The 20,922-nt window shown below is 41.8% G+C and overlaps 1 protein-coding gene across 1 annotated transcript in view; it reads right to left on the minus strand.

The window, feature by feature from the left end:
• OTUD7A (OTU deubiquitinase 7A) overlaps positions 1-10,538 on the minus strand; it is a 386,234-nt gene extending 375,696 nt beyond the window's left edge. The window contains exon 1 of the mRNA XM_040493910.1: positions 10,345-10,538. The gene's annotated coding sequence lies outside the window, so the exon portion shown is untranslated. The remainder of the gene's footprint in view (positions 1-10,344) is intronic.
• Positions 10,539-20,922: the final 10,384 nt, after the last annotated feature.

The following is a 20,922-nucleotide window of genomic DNA, read 5'->3' on the forward strand; positions in this document are numbered from 1 at the left end:
ATTCAGATGCCCACATCCTCCCCTGTGGGCACTCATGAAAGCAGAGCATGCTGAAGATGCAGAATCCCACAGGAGTAGCTGGAGAGAGCAAGTGCAAGGCCATTGAGCAGTCCGGGCAGGGGCTAACATGGACCCACTCTGCTCAGTGCCCTCAGCATGGGGATCCATCTGACTGACATTCATGGGGCTGGCCTGGGCCCAGTGCCTGCAAACACTCAGGGTGAGCAGAGGGGTAAGAAACAGGCTCCTCAAGTTTCATTAGCCCAGGGATTTGGGGAAAACAGTAATCCATTGGAAGGGTATGGGACGGCCTCAGAATGGGGTGGCAGCCTCACACATACCTGATCCCCGGAGAAATGACCTGCAACCTACCTTCGGTCCATAAGTCTAGCAGATCCAGCAGCAAAATCTGAGGGACATTCTCTATGAGCCACTGAGAGTCATGTGATCACAACAGCAACATTAAAAAAAAAAAAAAAAAACACTTCTTCTGTTTGTACAGTCTTACACAACTTACAGAGTACAGCCCATGGTGCAGATGAAGAAACTAAAGCTGGGTCTGAAGGGCTCTGGCTCCCGGAGAACGTGCCTCAGCTGTGGAGCTACGTGGCCCCTGCCTGTACTCTTCCAAAGGGGTGCCTTCACGTGTGGCCTCCCCATCACCCTGGTAGCTGCCCAAAGATGGTGCAGGGTCCCAGTTTTCCTTCTGTCACCCATGCTTAGCCCAGGTCTGCACCCCAGGCCCTTGATGGAGTTCCCTTGGAGCAGTCAGGTGTCCATTCCAGAGGTGCTTTCTCAGGTCCTTCCCTGTTGGTCATGGAATGCCACCAGGAATCTAGGGCAAAAGGTCACTCCCTGCTTCCTGGGCAACATGAAGACTGATGGGTAGGGCCATTGGGAACCTAGGGGTTCCTATATAGGGGTTCCCTATGGCAGGCTTGGCAGCTGTGTGAATTGTCCCATCACACCAGGGAGCAGGTGGCCAACATGCCCTCCTAATAAGAAAATGTGCCTACCTCCCCTCCTCCCTCTTAGGAAGAGTGTGACATGGAGAGCACACACTTTGGGGTCTGGAGGTGTGGATTTGATTCCAGGCTGCACAGCCACACCTTAAACACTTGGCTTTCCCTTGTCTGGTACCCTGGGCATTCCTGTACCACAGAGGGTTAATAGTAGACTGTATTCCCTTCCTTAGTAATGCCTATCCTTAACGTCCTCCAGGGTGTCACACCTGAGCTCCATAGTGCCTGGCAAGTGCACCCAGAGTCTGGGACAGGGAGGAAGGGCCACAGACTTCCCATTCTGATAAAGGGCCTTTCTGCTGAGATGGCAACATTTAACTATGAGCCCTCACTTTGTCATCATGGATACAGTGGTTCAATTCCTTCTTGGGCAACTTTTGCAGGAGAAAGACACTAAAATGGAACAATGACAGAAAAGGCTAATTACTTAAAAGGAAAATTTCCCAGCAGTACTTTATCCAGAAATGTCGTTTCTCTCTCAATACCTTGGGGACAGACCTGAACATCACAGTCTCATGGCTGTGTTCTGTTACTGCCAGTTGGGTCAATCTTATTCTCTTGAAGAACTGAAATAACATTAAGGCAGGTGATAAGGAATCTTCCTCATCAGCAGACAGTTGAGGTCGGAGGGTCCTGGTAGCTCCATGGGGACCCTTTAGAGCAGGGGGATGAGCTCATCAAGGAGGCATAGGCAGGTAGCAAGAGGGCAGGGAACAGGAGTGGACAGCACAGTCACTGGCCCCGAGTCTTCAGGATGTGGAGGGAGGCCCAAATAGGAGTTAGTCCTGAAGTTCCATGCCCCTTGCTCTGCAGCATGGATGGCATAGAACTCTTCATTTTTCTCGACTCCTTTGCAACCCCAGGCAGGGAAAAGCGAGGTCTGGAGGATATTTTTTTAAAACTCTAGAGTATAATAATTTGTCTTATCAAACAGATGTAGCTAATATTCCCTAAGACTGCATATAGCGTATGTGATATATATAATGGAAAATATGAAATTATAACTCTTCTCAGAATGTACCGTCTGCTGAATGACAAGCAGGTCCCATTACAGCGAATCAGTAAATAATCTGGGTTTTGTTTCTTTTGCATACTACCAAACTGGGAGCTAACGTTGGAAAATGTTTCAAATTTTACATAAGCCACATTCTCAACTACAATACTTTTGAACTCATGGGAGCTAAGCAGTTCTAGAAAGAATAATTAAATGTTTAATTTTAATCCCACAGGACTATTAAATGCATTTAACAAACATGAATTGAGAGGCTATTCTGAACAAGGTACCTCAGAGATGTAATAAGGGCTAATGCACAACCCTTTCCTCCATGAACTTGTTGGTCAGAAGGAGGAATATTGTCCACACAACTCATTTCTAAAACATACACACTTGTTAAAATTCTCCTCCACCTGAGAAATGGATACATATGTTTCAAAGAGACATCCCAGTTTTCCTATCTGTTCTAGCAGAACAATGAGTAGGGTTTTCTTGGCCTTGATTACTCAGCACTTAGAACTAGGGAGTTATTTTGCACAGAATCATAGAGTTAATATGATATCAGAGGTCAGGCAGCTAGATTTCTTCATTTTACATGTGAAACTAAGACCTAAAGAAGGTGCCCAGAGTGGGGGATAAATCAAGAAGGAGGACATCTCTGGGCTGGGAAATCTCTCCCTAGCAGGCTGGACCCATCCTTTACCACGGCAGGTGGCAGGCCACACACAGACACTCACTCATGTCCACGTTTGTAGCCTGGCCCTCCAGTTACTCTGAGGGAATGGAAAGAATCTAATTTAAATGCAACTATACACTAATCTTCTACTAATAAACCCTAAATGTTAAGCATTTAAACCCTAAATGACCCTCCATATCAACCCCTCCCAAGGTGGGTCCTGAAGCTTTAAATGCCCTTTGTGATGATGCATTTCTGAATACACTGCCTGCCAGACTGTTCACAGGATAAGTCAATTCGTTTTTATTTTATTATTGAAGTATAGTTGGCATGCAATTCTATATTAGTTTCAGATGTACAACATAGTGATTTGACAGTTGTATGCATTACTCAGTGCTCACCACGGTGAGTGTAGCCACCATCTGCCACCATACAATGTTATTACAATATTATTGACTATGTTCCCTATGCTGTGCTCTCCATCTCCATGACTTATTTATTTTCTAAGTGGAAGTATGTGCCTCTTAATCCCTTTCCCCTGTTTTGCCCATTTCCCAACCCCCCAGGGATAAGTCACTCTTGATAGAAGAAATCTAAGGAAACCCTGTCTACCTCACCCACGTGCAGGCAGACGACCCTGAGGAGATGCCCAGGCTGACAATACATGCCACACCTGACAACCCCAAGTCAACTGGCCACCTCCAACCAAGTAGGACTCAGGACTTAGTTCCCAATCAGCACCTCAGACAAGATAGACATTACAAACAGAAGAGTCAGGTGTATGTGAACTGCAACCCATCCTTGCATTTCCATGCCACAGATTCTCCAAAGGTCCAGTTTGGCATTTTAATTTGCCTACCAATAACTGCACATCCATGGTGCCAAGTTAAATAGTCACAGAGCTTTAACTCAACCTAATAAATGACAGGGCTTGTGAAAGAGCCACTTCCTTCCACGTGGGACTGCATCATCCCTGACATGGCACAGAAACCTCTGTACCCTTCTTCGCCACTGTCAATGCCAAAGACAAGGGATACTCCATGGTCTCAGGGCCCAAAGATTTGTTCTGAGAGTGCCAGCAGGTCTTACAAGGGAGCGTGTTCAGGGTGGGGAGAGTGGTATAGACACTGATCTGGCCACACACTCCCGACAGGGGTAAATGCCAGGACTAGCCACGCTGTCAGGATCTCAGGTCACAGTCAGTGCCCCTCACTGACACTGACTGGCAGAACCCCACCTTGGGAATGCTTTTCTCTTTCCTTTCCCCCATCCCCAAATTGTTCATGAAAGCGACTAATCTTTCATCAATTCCAAGAGTAAGAAAACGTGTTTTATAATCATCCAATGAGCCCTTGGGGGCTCAGCAACACCCAAGATATAGGAGACACAGCCCAATTTGGAGGAAGTTTGTGATTTATTTGGATTTAGAGGAATTCCCTTTAGTATTTTTAACAGAGCTAGATCACAATTGTAGATAAACTGTAAAAATCACTAAGTCATAGGAGGCTATCTATCCTTACTGAGGCCTCCTTCTTCCTCTACAAAAAACACAAAGCAAATTCAACCAAGCAATGCCTTGAGTTACAAGTACAAATTGTAAATCCATCAACCGACAAGAGAGAGAAACTGGGCTAGTGATGACTGAGACAGACATACTCCATCTCCGATTCCTTTTATTGGAACAACTGATGGCTCCTTAGGATTTAAGAACTCATTGCATACACTCCCACCTGCTCCTGACCCAAAGCCTATAGAAGGAGCAGAGCAGATATTCTCTCCTAGGGGGCGGCCTAGGGCTGTGCCCAAGGTCACACAGCTGGTCATCCTGTCTAAGTCAGAGTTGGCAACTTGCCCCACTTATTTTTATTGCTCAGAGGTGATTCCTTCAAGAGTCAGCATGATGTAATTTAAAATACTGGCAAAGCATAAGAGACTGTTGAGAACTGAGAGCAAACTGAGGGTTGATGGGGGGTGGGAGGGAGGAGAGGGTGGGTGATGGGTATTGAGGAGGGCACCTTTTGGGATGAGCACTGGGTGTTGTACGGAAACCAATTTGACAATAAATTTCATATATAAATAAAAAAAATAAATAATAAAAAAAATAAAATACTGGCAAAAAAATCCAATTCATATATTTTATTTTATTTTTTTTTAATTTTTTTTTTAACATTTATTTATTTTTGGGACAGAGAGAGACAGAGCATGAACGGGGGAGGGGCAGAGAGAGAGGGAGACACAGAATCGGAAACAGGCTCCAGGCTCCGAGCCATCAGCCCAGAGCCCGACGTGGGGCTCGAACTCACGGACCGCGAGATCGTGACCTGGCTGAAGTCGGATGCTTAACCGACTGCGCCACCCAGGCGCCCCTGATTCATATATTTTAAAAAGAGAAAGTTAACTATGTACACCTTGAAAGTGGGAAGACCTTTTTTAAAAGGTATAAAATATTACACATGCAGATGAATTCTCAATACTTTAATAATATACATTTCTTTCCAAACTTCAAATCATCACTAGAGAAACTGTAGGGAAATGGATGATCACCATGGCCTCTGGATCCCCAAGATAAAAGGGTACAATTCAGCTTGGGGTTGGGGGTGGGTTGCAAAACAAGGGGCACATCATGTCCAGGACATGGGGCATTGTGTAGTCACTTCCTCGACATGCAAGCCAACCCTGAGCTTACTTTAAGAACCAGGAGAGCCCCATGTGATGGACAATTCCTAAAATGGAAGCACAGAGATGACTGAGGTAAATCATGGATGTGTCAGCCCAAGGGCAGCAGATCAAGGTCTTCTCAGAGGCAGTAAGGCTCAACCTGGCAGGGACAGGACCTGAGGTATCTGCTCCAGCTCAAAATGTCTGCCTTCTCTGGGTCCAACTCCCAAGCTGTTGTCTCATAACTAAGAAACTTAATCTAATCTCACCAAGGGTTGGGTAGGTGGTTTATTCACACCAATCATTAGTGCCATGTGAAACTGCAGTAACTTAATAAAACAATTGAATGAAACATGGAACAGAAAAGGAAATTAATTGCAAAGGTCTCATTTTACATTTCATAAATATAAATACCAATATTAATACCACATCCTGCTCATACATATTCATCCAGACATCAAATTTCCATTATATTTATAAGGAAAACTATGTAAGAGTAAACTGAGTTTAAATAGAAAATATTTCCCTGGAAGGAGACTCAAAATCATTCAAACCTAGAAAATGAGTTTACTTTAGACTTACTGCTGAAACCAAGGGAGATGAATTTAGAATTTCCATCAGCATCAATGTGAATTTGACTTCTCAGAATACGCATTGGTGGGCAGTGCAAATCTATAATAGCAAGCACTGGAGTTTCATGCAAGAAAGTGATTTTACTAGATAAGGTGTTGGAGACATGAGGATAGCTCTCTCCTTTTTCCATAAGGATTCTAGAGCATGACCACGCTGTGCCTTGTCCAGGGTGGTCAGCTGTGGCTGATGTGGGAGTAAGTGAAGGGTTTTTATCCTTCCACCCCACTTTCTGGTCAAGAGATATAATGCACAAACCAGCCAGCTAAACACAGCGCCACAACACAGGCAGGTAAAAAGGCTGCGTCCAGGCTTTCTCTCAATTTCAGAATTTAAAGACTTATTTTCAACCCACTTTTCCAGTCTATTACCATGAACAATAAAGAACTCTATCCCCAAAGTGCGGCGAAAGTGGCTCCCACCTTGCCTACTCTCTCTCATCTGTGTTAAGGCCATCTTATTCTGGGTTAGACATAAAGACTATCTGGGAGACAGCAGACTAATCAAGGGCAAATAAAACTCTACCTCCAACTTTCAGAGGTAAAATATTTTCAAATTAGCTTTATTACCAATAGAAACCAGCATGTTTTATTTCCACTTAAATGCCTGTGGATCTCAGGGTTATCTTTGAATAGGATGTTCTGTGGTCATCCTCAGGGATGGGCTTCTTCTAAAGGGATGAGGTGTCAACCTGTTATTTTATCTAGGGGCACATCCCCCTAATGCCATTTAGAGGGCTCCAAGCAAAGAGCATGGTTCAGCACAAAGCTGAAAAACAAATTATTCTCATTTGCCCCTTTGAAATCAATAATTCAGTTTAACATGCATTTTTGATAGAAAATGTATAAATAAATATCCAGTCATAGCATTTGGATAGTTCTCTAGTAGAAAGTCTATTCCCTTCAAGGCATTATTGTTTCCCTTTTGCATGTGGGCTCCAGGAGGAACCTGGGGAAGAGAGAAGAGTCTTTGGTTCTCAGTATCACTCTACACACTGCAGTGATCACAAAAGCCCTGGGAAACACCCATCCCAGCTGAGCAAGATGGCATACATGCAGCAGCTCAGCTCCTCCAAGGAGAAGCCTCCCAGGGAACTTGCTGATGAAAAACCTGCACATGCTTGAAGTTCGATTAAGCACATTTAAGCAAAAAGCACAGTTGCCTCTTCTGTTTCCATTTTCTATGAGAAAAGAAATGTACAGTGAATAAACATTTGCTTTATTCCATGATAGAAATCCTGAGGCCAATAACCCTGGTAAGGCAGGTAAATAAAGCCTTCGGGAAGTGCCACAGACACAGGGTCCTAGGGTTTATGTCAATAGGAGTCAAACCCAAGAGGAAACTTTACAGGGAGTTGGTGGCATTTCTACCTGCTGTCCTGGCTGGCACTAACGTGCTCACCAGCAGTTCTAGGAGGCCAGCAGATCCTCCCCAAGCCAACACTCTCCCTTCTGCGGTCTGAGAAGGCACTGAATCTTCAGACTAGAACCAACTGCCACTCTCCAAAGATCAGAAGCACTTAAAGTTAAAGCAATCTCTCTGCCTCTTTGAGGGAGGCCTGTGTTTTGGAAGGCCACAAATTCTGGCTATTCAAGTAATTTGCCCATCCTTCCTTTAATCTCCATCCCTTAGGCTACAGGCACACGGAGTGGCGGTGCACACAGGCGCACACTCACATGCACACACCCACACACACCCAAAACCTGGTCATCCCAGATCCTCTCCCAAGGTAGCTCAGGTAGAGGTTTGCCAACCTGCATTTAGCACGCCCCCTGCTGGTCCTGCAGGAGCTGACTCAGCCTTTATTCTGTGGGCCTAAGACAGGAGTAAATGACCTTAAGATCCAAAGGGAGCAAAAAGAAAAGCAAGGCAATTTTGGCTTCTTTGAAACAGAACACGTGATACTCTAAGCATACAAATGGGATGAAAAGGCTTTAAAGTGCTTGATTTTGAAATGTTTTAAGAAATGAGTGACATATACTTAATGATTGTTGGAAACTATCATTTGTTTCCAACATTTGTATTTTTTACAAAAATACAAAAACACATTTGTATTTTTAAAATACTGTGGTGAGTTACATAAAAAAAATTATGATAAATATTTTCACAGGTCTACAGGTTAAAAACAATGGATATGTGGACAGAATGGTTTCACAGTCTCAATTTCTAAAGAGTGCATAGCTCGGAGCCTAAAAAAAATGTTCATACTATTCCACGTAATAACTGGAAATACTTCAATTGTAGGAAAAACTCAGCTATGCCCAAAGAGCTCAAGTTCTAAAGCAGCTACATGCAGTGAGACCAAAGTCACCTAAAACTAGGGGACAATTCTGCTACATTCCTGTCTCATCTGGCCTTGCCATTGTGAATACATTTGGCAACTCCCAAGAGGTGAGAGGCCATGGACACATTGCTTGCTTCGGTGAATGGAGCTCCTTCCCTTCTCCACAAGGTGAGAACAGACAGTTCAGCTTCTTGACAATTCCACTGCTAGTCTCCACTAGGGCTAAGGTCCTCAGCAGTCACTTCCTAAGGGGACACCTGCCATATAAGATCCAGGCTGAGACCCACACCTGGCAAGACTCCATGAAGCAATGGGTTCTCTCCACTGCCATCCTGAACATCACCCTAAAGTAAACCACTGCTTCCTGATTTCCTTCACTCCCATCCAGGGTTTCAAAGCTTCACATTCCTGATCAGACTCAAACTTTTACATGGCATATGGTATTAAATTCTTTACAGATCCAATATGATCACACTAATAATTTAAGGCATGCTTATTTTAAGCAATTAGGGGTAGTCATTAATTATTAAATACAAAAATGTCAATACTTTGTCCCTTATTGAATATCCTTTCGATATGATAGTCTTAAGTAGATATACAGACTATCTGGGGAACTTGCTTACTTTTGTTACCACAATAACCAGTACTAATGGAATGCTCACACATACACAAGAATAATGGCCTATTGCTTGCATTTAGGAGGGAAATTCCCGCAAAATTTGGTGTGCTGGGCTGGTAGGTCTCCAGCCTCTGCACTCTCTCCACCCTCCCTGGTGCTGAATTGGCCTTGGAGGCTGGTGGGACACACAGCTGCTACAGTAAGAAAATGAAAGGCAGGGAGGACCCTACAAAAACTGCCACTCCTTTCCCCAGGGCAGGCTGCTCCCAGACCCATCCTGGAGGGTGTGTGTGGGGGGGGGGGGGGTGCTGAAGGAAGAAAACCTACAGATTCTCCTGAAGCAATCAAGGCCTATAAAAATTTAGGCCACACTGTCCACCTTTTCCTGGACACATCATCTGCCACATCAAATATAATATCTTTTACAAAATGTTTCATCTCACAGCTCATTTCATTTACAGAGATAAGGCAAGGCAATAAGCATGTAAGTATCATGCATGACACTTTCCCGTGGATCCTTGTGGTGTGGATGAAGCGATTCCCAGATCCACCGGGATCTAACAAGTTTCCTTTCAGCTACTCTCAAATCTATTGATTCTCAAGCCAATAAATAAAAATAAAATCCGTTTTCATTTCTGTAATGCTGTTGAGTTTAGAAAGCAAAAGCAAATCCATTTTATTACAAAGATTCTCAAAGGGCTGCAATAGCTGCACCGGGAGGAGGGTACACTTGAGAGGTTGTGTCCAATGAAGGAAAGTTTTTGTTAATGATGACATCACTGACATTTCTCAAATTTAAAGGAGCACTTAAAGCACAACAGAGGCAATTTTTTTCCCCTCCAGTGAGAAGATACTAGGGAAGGCCTCCGGGGTTCACAGCCAAATTGCATTAACGGTTCCCCTGCTGTCCAGCCAGACCCAGAGGAGCAAGCGAGCGAGCGGGCGGGCGGTGCGCCGGGCCACGGTGGCCCACGCAGCCACAGCCCGGGCACCCGGCTAGCGGCCTCACGCGCTTCTCTGGGGCCCCACCGTGCCTGAGAGTCTGCCGGCGCCGCGGGACCCCCTGCGCGCCCACACGAACTGAGGGGCCGGTCCCCTCACGCCTGTCATCACGTTCCAGTGCAGACAGCTAAGGGGGCCCGAGGAGATGCCGGCCCCGACCCAGCCGGAGCGCCGCGCCCTGCTTAGGAGACGAGCGCCGGGCCGGAGCCGGCGCCCGCGGGGTCCAGAGCGGAGCCCGCAATGCAGCGCGCCGCGAGCCCTGCGCGGTGCCCGCGACCCCCGCGCCCCCTGTGCCTTTGCGCCTTGGCCCCAGGGTCGCCCCCTGTGCCTGCGCCCACTTGCCTCACCGCGAAGCGCGGAGGGACCCGGCGCCCGCTCTCCAACAGCGCACCTGCCTCGTCCGCGTCCGCGGCCCCGGCCCCGCCGCCGCCAGCAGCACCGCGGCCAGCGCCGTCTCACCTGCCGCGCCGCTCCGCTCCGCCAGCCTGCAGCGCCGCAGTCGCCGCTACCCGACTTCCATTTTCTCTCGCTTTAAGGGAAAATCAGATCAGCTGTTTTGCTCGCTCTCCGGCTCCGCTGCCCCCTCCCCAGCTGCCGCTCGCGGTCCCGGGGGCCTCTCCTCCCCCGCCTTCTCCTGCGCTCCGCTCCGCCCCTCGCGCCCCTCCGCTCCGCCCGCGGCCGCGCGCAGTGCCCGCCTCCCGGCTCCGCCCGCAGCCGGCCGGCGCGCGCCCTGCCCTGACGTCACCGGTCGCTGCCGCGCCCCGCCCCCGCCTCTCGTGGACGAGCGCGCGCCGCTCCCCGCCCCCGCCCCGCCGGCGCCGTCCTCCGAGCGCGCGTGCTCGTGGAAACGGTCCGCGCCGGGCTAGACCTCCCGGAATGTTGCACGGTTTCTCCTCGCCGATGTGCTCGCCTTTTGCGTTGCCCCTTGGCACCTGGGGGACTGCAGGAAGAGCTACTTAAATAGATTGCCTTTGCCTTCCCTGGCCTCCCAGTGTGTGCGTCCACCTTTCTCATTTCTGACCGCCTGCTCACTCTTCCCAAACTTTCTGTCACCCATCCTGTCTCGGCTCCTTTTCCAAGCGCTGCTTGGGGGTCAATGCATCACTCTAATGCGAAATTGCTCCTTTTGCCTCCTAAACCAGGGTTCTGACCTTTCCCCATTTCTTGCCTTCCTCTTAATACTTCATGCCACCACTTCGAATGGTTCCTGTCACTGATACTAAGGCCTGCCCACTGCTTTCTGTTCACTCTCACATCACTCTCAGGGTGTATGTAATCAGACCCCTCTCCTCCAACTAGTGCGTTCAGTTACAGGTTAGTACCATCCTCTTGTGTTTCTTGACAACTGTTATTTTACTCTTACTTTAGGACCACTTGCTTAGTTTTAAACATTATGTATATGTTTAATAATGTTTAGTGATTTATTTGACTTTTTGACTCATTTAGTTTTACTACTTGTTCTTGCATACATTTTGGTAGTTGTGTCTTTCAAGGAATTGGATTATTTCTTTGAGATATTCAAATTTATGGATATGATTGTTCATTGTAATTCTTTTTTTTTTTTTAATGTTCATGAAGTCAAGAAGGATGAGCCCTCTTTCATTTTTGATATTGTTACAGTATGCCCAATGTCTTTTTTCCTTGGTAAGCCCGGCACAGTTTTACAAATTTTAATGACCTTTGAAAAGAACCAGCTTTGTTTTTGTTAATTTTCTCTATTGTTTTTCTGTGTTTCATTTCATTTCATTTCATTTTTTCCTTTTTTTTTTTTTTTTTAACCCATGGCCCCACTCATATCCCATCTGGTAACCATCATTTTCTTCTCTATAGTTGAAAGTCAGCATCTAGGTTTGCCTCTCTTTTTTTTATCCCCCAAGTTTTTTAAGTTCCAGCTAATTAACGTATAGTGCAATATTAGTTTCATGTGTAGAGTTTAGTGATTCATCACTTACGTACAACACCTGGTGCTCATGAAAACAAGTTGCAGTCCTTAATCCCCATCACCTATTTAACCCATCCCCCAACCAATTCTCCTGTTAACCATCACTTTGTTCTCTATAGTTAAGAGTCTGTTTCTTGGTTTTTCTCTTCTTTTTTCTCCCTATGTCCATTTGTTTTGTTTCTTAAATTCCACATATGAGTGAAATCATATGGTATTTGTCTTTCTCTGGCTGGTTTCACTTAGCATAATACTCTCTAGTGCCATCCACGTCATTGCATATGGCAAGATTTCATTATTCTTTATGGCTGAGTAATATTCCTTACACCATACACCAAAATAAATTCAAAATAGATTAAAGACCTAAATGTGAGACAGGAAATCATTAAAATCCTCGAGGAGAACACAGGCAGGAACCTCTTTGACATCAGCTGCAGCAACTTCTTACTGGAGATTTCTCCTGAGACAATGGGGGGGGGGGGGGGAGAAAGCAAAAATAAACTATTCAGACTTCATCAAAGTAAAAAGCTTCTGGACAGTGAAGGAAAAAGTCAACAAAACTAAAAGGCCACCTATGGAATGGGAAAATACATTTGGAAATGATATATCTGATAAAGGGTTATTGTCCAAAATATATAAAGAACTTATAAAATTTAACACTCCCCAAAAACAAATAATCCAATTAAAAAAAACAGGCAGAAGACATGAATAGACCTGTTTCCAAAGAAGACATACAGATGACCAACAGACACATGAAAAGATGCTCAGTATCACTGATCATCAGGGTAATATAAATCAAAACTACAGCGAGATGTCAAATCATACGTGTGAGAATGGCCAGTATTAATAAGAAGTGGTGGCAAGGATGTGGGGAAAGGAGAACCTTCTTACACTGTTGGTGGGAATGCAAACTGGTGCAGCCACTATGGGAAACAGTATGGAGGTTCCTCAAAAAGTTATAAATAGAACTACCATAGAAGCCAGCAATTGAACTACAAGGTATTTACCCAAAGGATACAAAAATACTAATTCGAGGGGCGCCTGGGTGGCGCAGTCGGTTAAGCGTCCGACTTCAGCCAGGTCACGATCTCGTGGTCCGTGAGTTCGAGCCCCACGTCGGGCTCTGGGCTGATGGCTCAGAGCCTGGAGCCTGTTTCCGATTCTGTGTCTCCCTCTCTCTCTGCTCCTCCCCCGTTCATGCTCTGTCTCTGTCCCAAAAATAAATAGACGTTGACAAAAATACTAATTCGAATGGAAATATGCACCCCAATGTTTATAGCAGCATTATCAATAGGAAACTAGAAATAGAAACTTCCTCAATTTGGTAAAGAATATGCACAGAAAACCTATAGCTAACATCATACTTAATGGTGAGGATCTGGATGTTTCCCCCCTAAAATCAAGAACAAGGTAAGGATATTCTCTTATATAACTCCTATTCCACATTATACTATAAATCCTGAGGGGCGCCTGGGTGACGCAGTCCGTTAAGCGTCCGACTTCAGCCAGGTCACGATCTTGCGGTCTGTGAGTTCGAGCCCCGCGTCGGGCTCTGGGCTGATGGCTCAGAGCCTGGAGCCTGTTTCCGATTCTGTGTCTCCCTCTCTCTCTCTCTCTGCCCATCACCCGTTCATGCTCTGTCTCTCTCTGTCCGAAAAATAAATAAACGTTGAAAAAAAAAATTAAATCCTGGCTAGTTCAATAGGACAAGAAAACAAAATCTATACAGATTGGAAAGGAAAAAATAAAACTGTCTCTATTAGTAGATGACAATATTCTATGTAGAAAATTCCAAAGAATCATCAAAAATATTCCTGGAGCAAGTATTACATGGTTACATGATACAAGCTTAATATACAAGAGCCAACTGCTTTCCTATATTCCAGCAATGAACAGTTAAAATTAAAAATAATAAACAATATCATTTATAATGACTCCAAAAAATATTTGCATATAACTCTAATATGTACAGAACTTTTATACAGAAAGTTATAAAACATTGCTGAAAAATTCAAAAAAGATATAAATAAATGTATAGATATTTCATATCCATGGATTGGAGGACCCGATCTTGTCAAGAATTAAATTAGCTATAAATTCATTTTTGCTATAGGTAGATATGGAACTATTCAGGAATTCATATACAACTTTATGAGTTTACTCTTCTTGATCTCCCTTCTCTGCCCAATCTTCTTTACTCTGTCCAACTTTCTGGGGCCTTCCTTCTTGGTCTTCCAGTGATAAAACTAGGACTCTAATCTCCCTCTTCTGCCATATACTTCCCACAACTACATTTACGTTAAGAGCCAGCTTGCAGGAGTACAGAGAAAGAAAAAAGTAGCAACAGAGACCTTCTACACACTCTTGAGAACATGTCTCTTCTTGTCAGAAGAGTCACCTGTATGAACATTTTAGGTGCTTGCCTGGCCTCAGTTGCCTCTGCTGTCACCACCACAATGTTGTAGTATTGCTTGGGGGCTGGGGTAGGAAAGGAGGGCCAAAAGAATTGTAAAAGAATCCCCAATTCAAAAGAATGGAAATAAGTTATTTCATATGAGTGAAATATCCCAGATGGTGAGAAAACAAGACATATCTTCTCCTCATCCTCAATGTGTTGGGAAGGACAGAAATGTGACCCTGCATTGTAGTCATTCTCAGAATAGGAGAGGTCATGTATAGATGCCATTGACAAGTGTGTCTTTGACCCGTTGACGCTGGGCACTCAATAACAACTGCCAGGTGAGCAGAGGAGACCGGGAAGAAGTCAGCAGCATAGATTTGGAACCTCCTTGAATCTCCTGATAAAAACAGGGCAACTAAGATCATAAAATGAAAACACTTGAACAATATGTGCAACCAACTTAGGACATAAGATAATCTCATAAAAACCAGTGTCAGGGGGCGCCTGGGTGGCGCAGTCGGTTAAGCGTCCGACTTCAGCCGGGTCACGATCTCGCGGTCTGTGAGTTCGAGCCCCGCGTCAGGCCCTGGGCTGATGGCTCGGAGACTGGTGCCTGTTTCCAATTCTGTGTCTCCCTCTCTCTCTGCCCCTCCCCCGTTCATGCTCTGTCTCTCTCTGTCCCAAAGATAAATAAAAAACGTTGAAAAAAAATTAAAAAAAAAAAACAGTGTCAGAAATGGTGGGGGTGATCTATCAAGAGATAATAACCCAGTGCAATTTTAGAAACTATGTGTGGAATTGAAGGAAAGATAAAGGTGACCTACAGTTTAAGGTAATTTCTTCTATTTCTTTTTGTACTAAGAGTGTTTATCATGCATGACTTTTTAAAACAGTCTAACTGAGGTATGATTAACATAAAATAATTGAACACATTTGAGGAGTACAGTTTGACAAGTTTTGAAATATGCATATACTCAAGAAACCATCACCATGACCAAGATGAGTATTTCCATCATTCCCAATTTCCTTGTGGCCCTTGGTTGTCTCTTCCTCATGTCCTCCCTGCTCTTCCCTCTTCTTTCCTTAGGCAAACACTGGTTTGCTTTCTGGTGCTGACATTAAAAAAATACCTTTTCTGTTTTCATTGAATTGTTTTCTCTCCTTTAATAGGTAATAGTTTTTCTAATGTTAACCCATAAACTGTTAGATCTTTTTTGTTAACATTTTGTTTAGGACAATGGCATCCATGTTCATGGATGAGATTGGCCTATGTTTCTTCCTTATGATCTCCCTGTTTACAGTATCAAAGTTATACTGAATTCATAAAATTAGTTGGAGGATATCAGGATAGGCTGGGTTGTATGGCATAACAAAGGAGGATAAAAATCTCAAGAGTTTAAATGCAGCTGTATATATCTGGCTCTTGCTACATATCAGGGCATCTATGGGAACTCAGGTCAGATCCCAATCAACTGAGCCACCCATGTTCCCCGAAAATTCTTTTTTCTAATTAAATATTTTATTTTGCCGATCCGAGGTCTTTCATATTTCTATATAATTTGAGAATCTGTTTGTTAATTTCTACCAAAAGACTGCTAGGATTTTTACTAGAGTTGCCTTTGATTCTATAGATTACTTTGGAAGAAAAAATGTTAACTATATGGAATATTCCAACACATTAATATGATATACAACGTATTTATTAAGGTCTTCTTTAATTTATCTTAAAAATGGTATATAGATACTTCCAAAGAAGACATACAGATGGCCAACAGACACATGAAAAGATGCTCAATGTCACTCATCATCAGGGAAATACAAATCAAAACTACAATGAGATATTACCTCACATCGGTCAGAGTGGCTAAAATGAACAGATCAGGAGACTATAGATGGTGGCAAGGATATGGAGAAATGGGAACCCTCTTGCATTGCTGGTGGGAATGCAAACTGGTGCAGCCACTCTAGAAAACAGTGTGGAGGCTCCTCAAAAAATTAAAAATAGAACCACCCTAGGACCCAGCAATAGCACTACTTGGAATTTATCCAAAGGATGCAGGAGTGCTGGTGCATAGGGGCACATGTACCCCAATGTTTATAGCAGCACTTTCAACAATAACCAAATTATGAAAAGAGTCTAAATATCCATCAACTGATGAATGGACAAAGAAGATGTGGTTTATATATACAATGGAATACTACTTGGCAATTAGAAAGAATGAAATCTGGCCATTTGCAGCAATGTGGATGGAACTGGAGAGTATTATGCTAAGCGAAATAAGTCAGGCAGAGAAAGACAGATACCATATGTTTTCACTCATATGTGGATCTTGAGAAACTTAACAGAAGACCATGGAGGAGGGGAAGGGGGAAAAAAAAAAGTTACAAAGAGAGAGGGAGGCAAACCATAAGAGACCCTTGAGGACTGAGAACAAACTAAGGGTAGATGGAGGGTGGGGGGAGAGGGGAAAGAGGATGATGGGCATTGAGGAGGGCACTTGTTGGGATGAGCACTGGGTGTTGTATGGAAACCAACTTAACAATGTATTTTAAAAATGTTATATAGTTTCAAAGTATATGTCATATACATATATGCATATACATATATATATATATATATATATATACACACACAGACACATATACTTACAATACTATTGTGAATGGTATGTAAACATTAATTTTTCAATTGAGTGTTGCTGGTATAAAGAATACAGTTGATTTTATACATTGACTTGGTGTACTGCTGCAACCTTGCTAAAATCACTCATTAGGTGTTTTTTTTTTCCTTCTTGTTATGGATTTCTTAGGATTTTCTACAAAGGTGATCATGTCACCTGTGGGTAAAGGCAATTTTAAGTTTTTTTTTTTAAGTTTATTTATTTTCAGAGAGAACGAGAGAGAGAGCGTGCGTGCTGGCAGCGCAGAGCCCGACATGGGGTTTGATCCCCAAAAACATGATATCATGACCCAAGCTGAAATCAAGTCAGACACTTAACTGAGTGAGTCACCTGGGTGCCCCAATTTTAGTTTTTTTATTTCCACTATTTATGTTATTTATTTTTATTGTCTTAATATACTGGGTTGGAGATTCAGTATAATACTGCATTAAAGTGGTAAACATATATTTTGCCTTTTCTAGCTCTTATGAAGCCATACTGTTTACCCATCCCTCCCTTCCCTCTGGAAATCATCAATTTGTTCTCTATATTTATATGGAGATTCCTCAAAAAAAAAAAAAAGAAACACCATCTAATCCAGTAATTCCAGACTTTATATTTCTTATTGTGTAATTTTTTTTTTTACTTTACAGAGTTTCATCTCAGTTGAAAAATAAAAACTAAGGTTTATAATATTTCCTTATCTCTTTTATGTCTGTAAAATCTATAGTGATGTCTCTTTCTTTACTAATACTAGTAATTTTTGTTTTTGCACTTTTTTGGTCTTGATCTATCCCACAGGGGTTATAATTTTTAAAGTCTTTTCATGGAGTTAGCTTTTTCCATTGTTCATTTTCTATTTCATTGATTTCTGGTCTTGTTATTATTCCCTTCCTTCCACCTAATTTATATTTTATTTACTCGTTTTTTTTTTGTAATTAAAAGATACCATTTGTAATGTAAATATTTAAACAGATACATCTTCTTCTAAGTACATCCTTAGCAGCAATCCCCACATCATTATCATTAACTTAACTTCTGCTATGATTTCATTTTATTTTTTTAATGTTTATTTATTTTGAGAGAGACAGTGAGTGCAAGTGGGGGAGGGCCAGAAAGAGAGGGAGAGAGAATCCCAAGCAGGCTCTTCACTGTCAGCGTGATGCAGGGATTGATCCCATGACCCTGAGATCATGACCTGAGCTGAAATCAAGAGTCAGATGTTCAACCAACTGAGCTACCCAGGCACCCCTGATTTCCTTTTAGACAGATGTTACAATAGTTCCCATACACTACAAACTCAGTTTCCTCAATTATAACATCTTACATTAATATAGACCATTTCTTATAAATAAATAGATGTTGATATATTATTTTTAATTGAAGTCCATTGTTTATATATTTACTTTTAGTTCCAGGATCCCATGATTATAAGATGCCACATTATATTTAATTTTCAGTTCTCATTAGGTTTCTCTTGCTTGTGATATTTCCTCAGGCTTTCCTTGTTTTTTATGACTTTGACAGCTTTGACCATTGGTCAAGTATTTTATAGCATGATTCTTTATTGGAAGCTTTCTGTTTTTATTTTCCATCCTGAATAGACTGGAGTTGTGGATTTTTGAAAGAAAAGGCACAGAGATAAAGCACCAATTTTATTATATCTGGTCAAGGGTACATAATATCAACATGATTTCTCACTGTTAATGTTGACCTTGATCACCTGGCTGGGTTAGTTTTTGTTAGGTTTCTCCACTGAAAAGTTACTATTATTTTTCTCCCTCTCCATACTGTACTATACTGTTTGGGAGAAATTTACTATGTACAGCCTACACATAGGGAGTGGGAGCTATTTTTTGAAGGTAGAGTATCTACATAATTTATTTGGAATTCTTTTGCACAGAATATTTTTCTCTTGTCTTCCAATAATTTATTTAGTCATTTATTTATGTCTGTGTAGACACATGGGCACATTTTATCTGTTGGCTATAATCTAAGAATATTTTGTTTCCCTAATTGTTCCAACCTTTGGCCATTGGGAGCTCTTTGTGTTAATTTTATGAGTAGAATTTTGTTTTCTTATGAGGAATAATTGAAGTATATTAAAGTACATGCACTTAAAGTGAAATTGAAGTTTACTAAAGTACATGTACTTAAAGTCAGTTTTGACATATATACACCTATGAAACCATTACCTCCCCCCAAATTCTCCATCCACCACTGCCCCCATGCAACCACTAATTTCATTCAGTCACTGCATGTGAGTTTGGATTTTCTTGAATTTATATATGCATTTACAATATTCATTTTTACATTTGCTTTTTCACATAGCTTAATAATTTTGAGATTCATTTGTATGCATAAGTTACTAACATTCCATTGTATAGATACTCCACAATTTATTATCCATTCACTTGTTGATGGGCATTTGAGTTATTCCCAATATTTACTTGGCTATTACAGGTAGAACTGTTATATACATTTATCTGTAGATCTTTGTGTGAACTTATAATTTTATTCCTCTTCATCAAATAACTAAAAGTAGTATGTTGGCTCATATGGTACGTGTATGTTTAAATTTTTAGGAAACCATCAAATTGTTTTCCAAAGGAGGTGTATCATTTTATAGTCCCTCCAGCACTATATGAGTATATCCGAATTTATTCATGTTCTCATAACACTTGGTAAGGTCAGTTTTTTTAATTTTAATTATTATTTGCTATTTTAGTGGTTCTAATGGTTATAGAGTGGTATCTTACTGTGGTTTTAATTTACATTTCCTTGAAAAGTAATATTATTAGGCAGATTTTTATGTACTTACTGGCTATTTATATTTTTATTTGTGATGTGCCTGTTCAAATATTTTCCTTACATTATATTAGTTTGTTTTTTTTTGTTACTGTTTTTTATTTATTTATTTTTTTAATTTTTTTTAATGTTTTTATTTATTTTTGTGACAGAGACAGAAAATGAGCAGGGGAGGGCCAGAAAGAGAGGGAGACACAGAATCAGAAGCAGGCTCCCGGCTCTGAGCTGTCAGCACAGAGCCCGATGCGGGGCTCGAACCCACAGACTGTGAGATCATGACCTGAGCCGAAGTCGGACGCTCAACCGACGAGCCACCCAGGCGCCCCTGTTACTGTTTTTTAAAAACTCTATTTTCTGAATACAAGTCTTTTGTCTGATGTATTTATTGCAAATATTTTCTCTCTTGCTTTTTTAATTTTCCTAATAATTTTCTTTGCTTTTTGAAAAGCAAAGAAAATTATGTTTTGTCCCCCTCCCTGTTTTTATATTATTTTTGTTTCCCTTCCCTATGTTCATCTCTCTTGTCTCTTAAAGTCCTCATATGAGTGAAGCCATATGATATTTGTCTTTCTCTGACTAATTTCACTTAGCATAATACCCTCCAGTTCCATCCACATAGTTGCAAATGGCAAGATTTCATTCTTTTTGATTGCTGAGTAATACTCCATTGTATATATATACCACATCTTCTTTATCCATTCATCAAAGTATGGAAAGAGCAAAACATTTTTATTTTGGTGAAATTCTGTGCATATATGTATGTATTTATATTTTACAATTCGACATTTTGTGTTGTATCTAAGAAAACTTTTCTTATCCCAACACTACATAGATTTTCTGTTTTCTTCTAGAAGTTTTATAACTTTGGATTTTCACTTTAGGTGTCTGATCCATTTGGAGTTAGTTTTTTATGGTGTGAGGTAATGGTTGATGTTCATTTTATTGGTAATGGCTTTCCAATTGTTCCAGCATTCTTTATTTTAAAATATTTTTCCACATTTAATTGCCAGTGTCAGAACTCAAATCTAGACTCTTCTATTTATCTGTTTGTCTATCTTGATGCCAATGCCACACTGTCTTGATTAATATTCTTTATATGAAGTCTTGAAGTCAGAAAGTTTTCCAAAATTTTTTCTTGTTTATCTTTATAAAAGTCTATTGCATTTTCATGTAAATTTTAATATTAACTTGTCAATTTCTCTGAAAAAGCTTTCTAGAATTTTATTTGG

This window comes from Herpailurus yagouaroundi, unplaced genomic scaffold (assembly GCF_014898765.1).
Source record: "Herpailurus yagouaroundi ecotype Mexico unplaced genomic scaffold, PumYag 185, whole genome shotgun sequence".
NCBI lineage: Eukaryota > Metazoa > Chordata > Mammalia > Carnivora > Felidae > Herpailurus > Herpailurus yagouaroundi.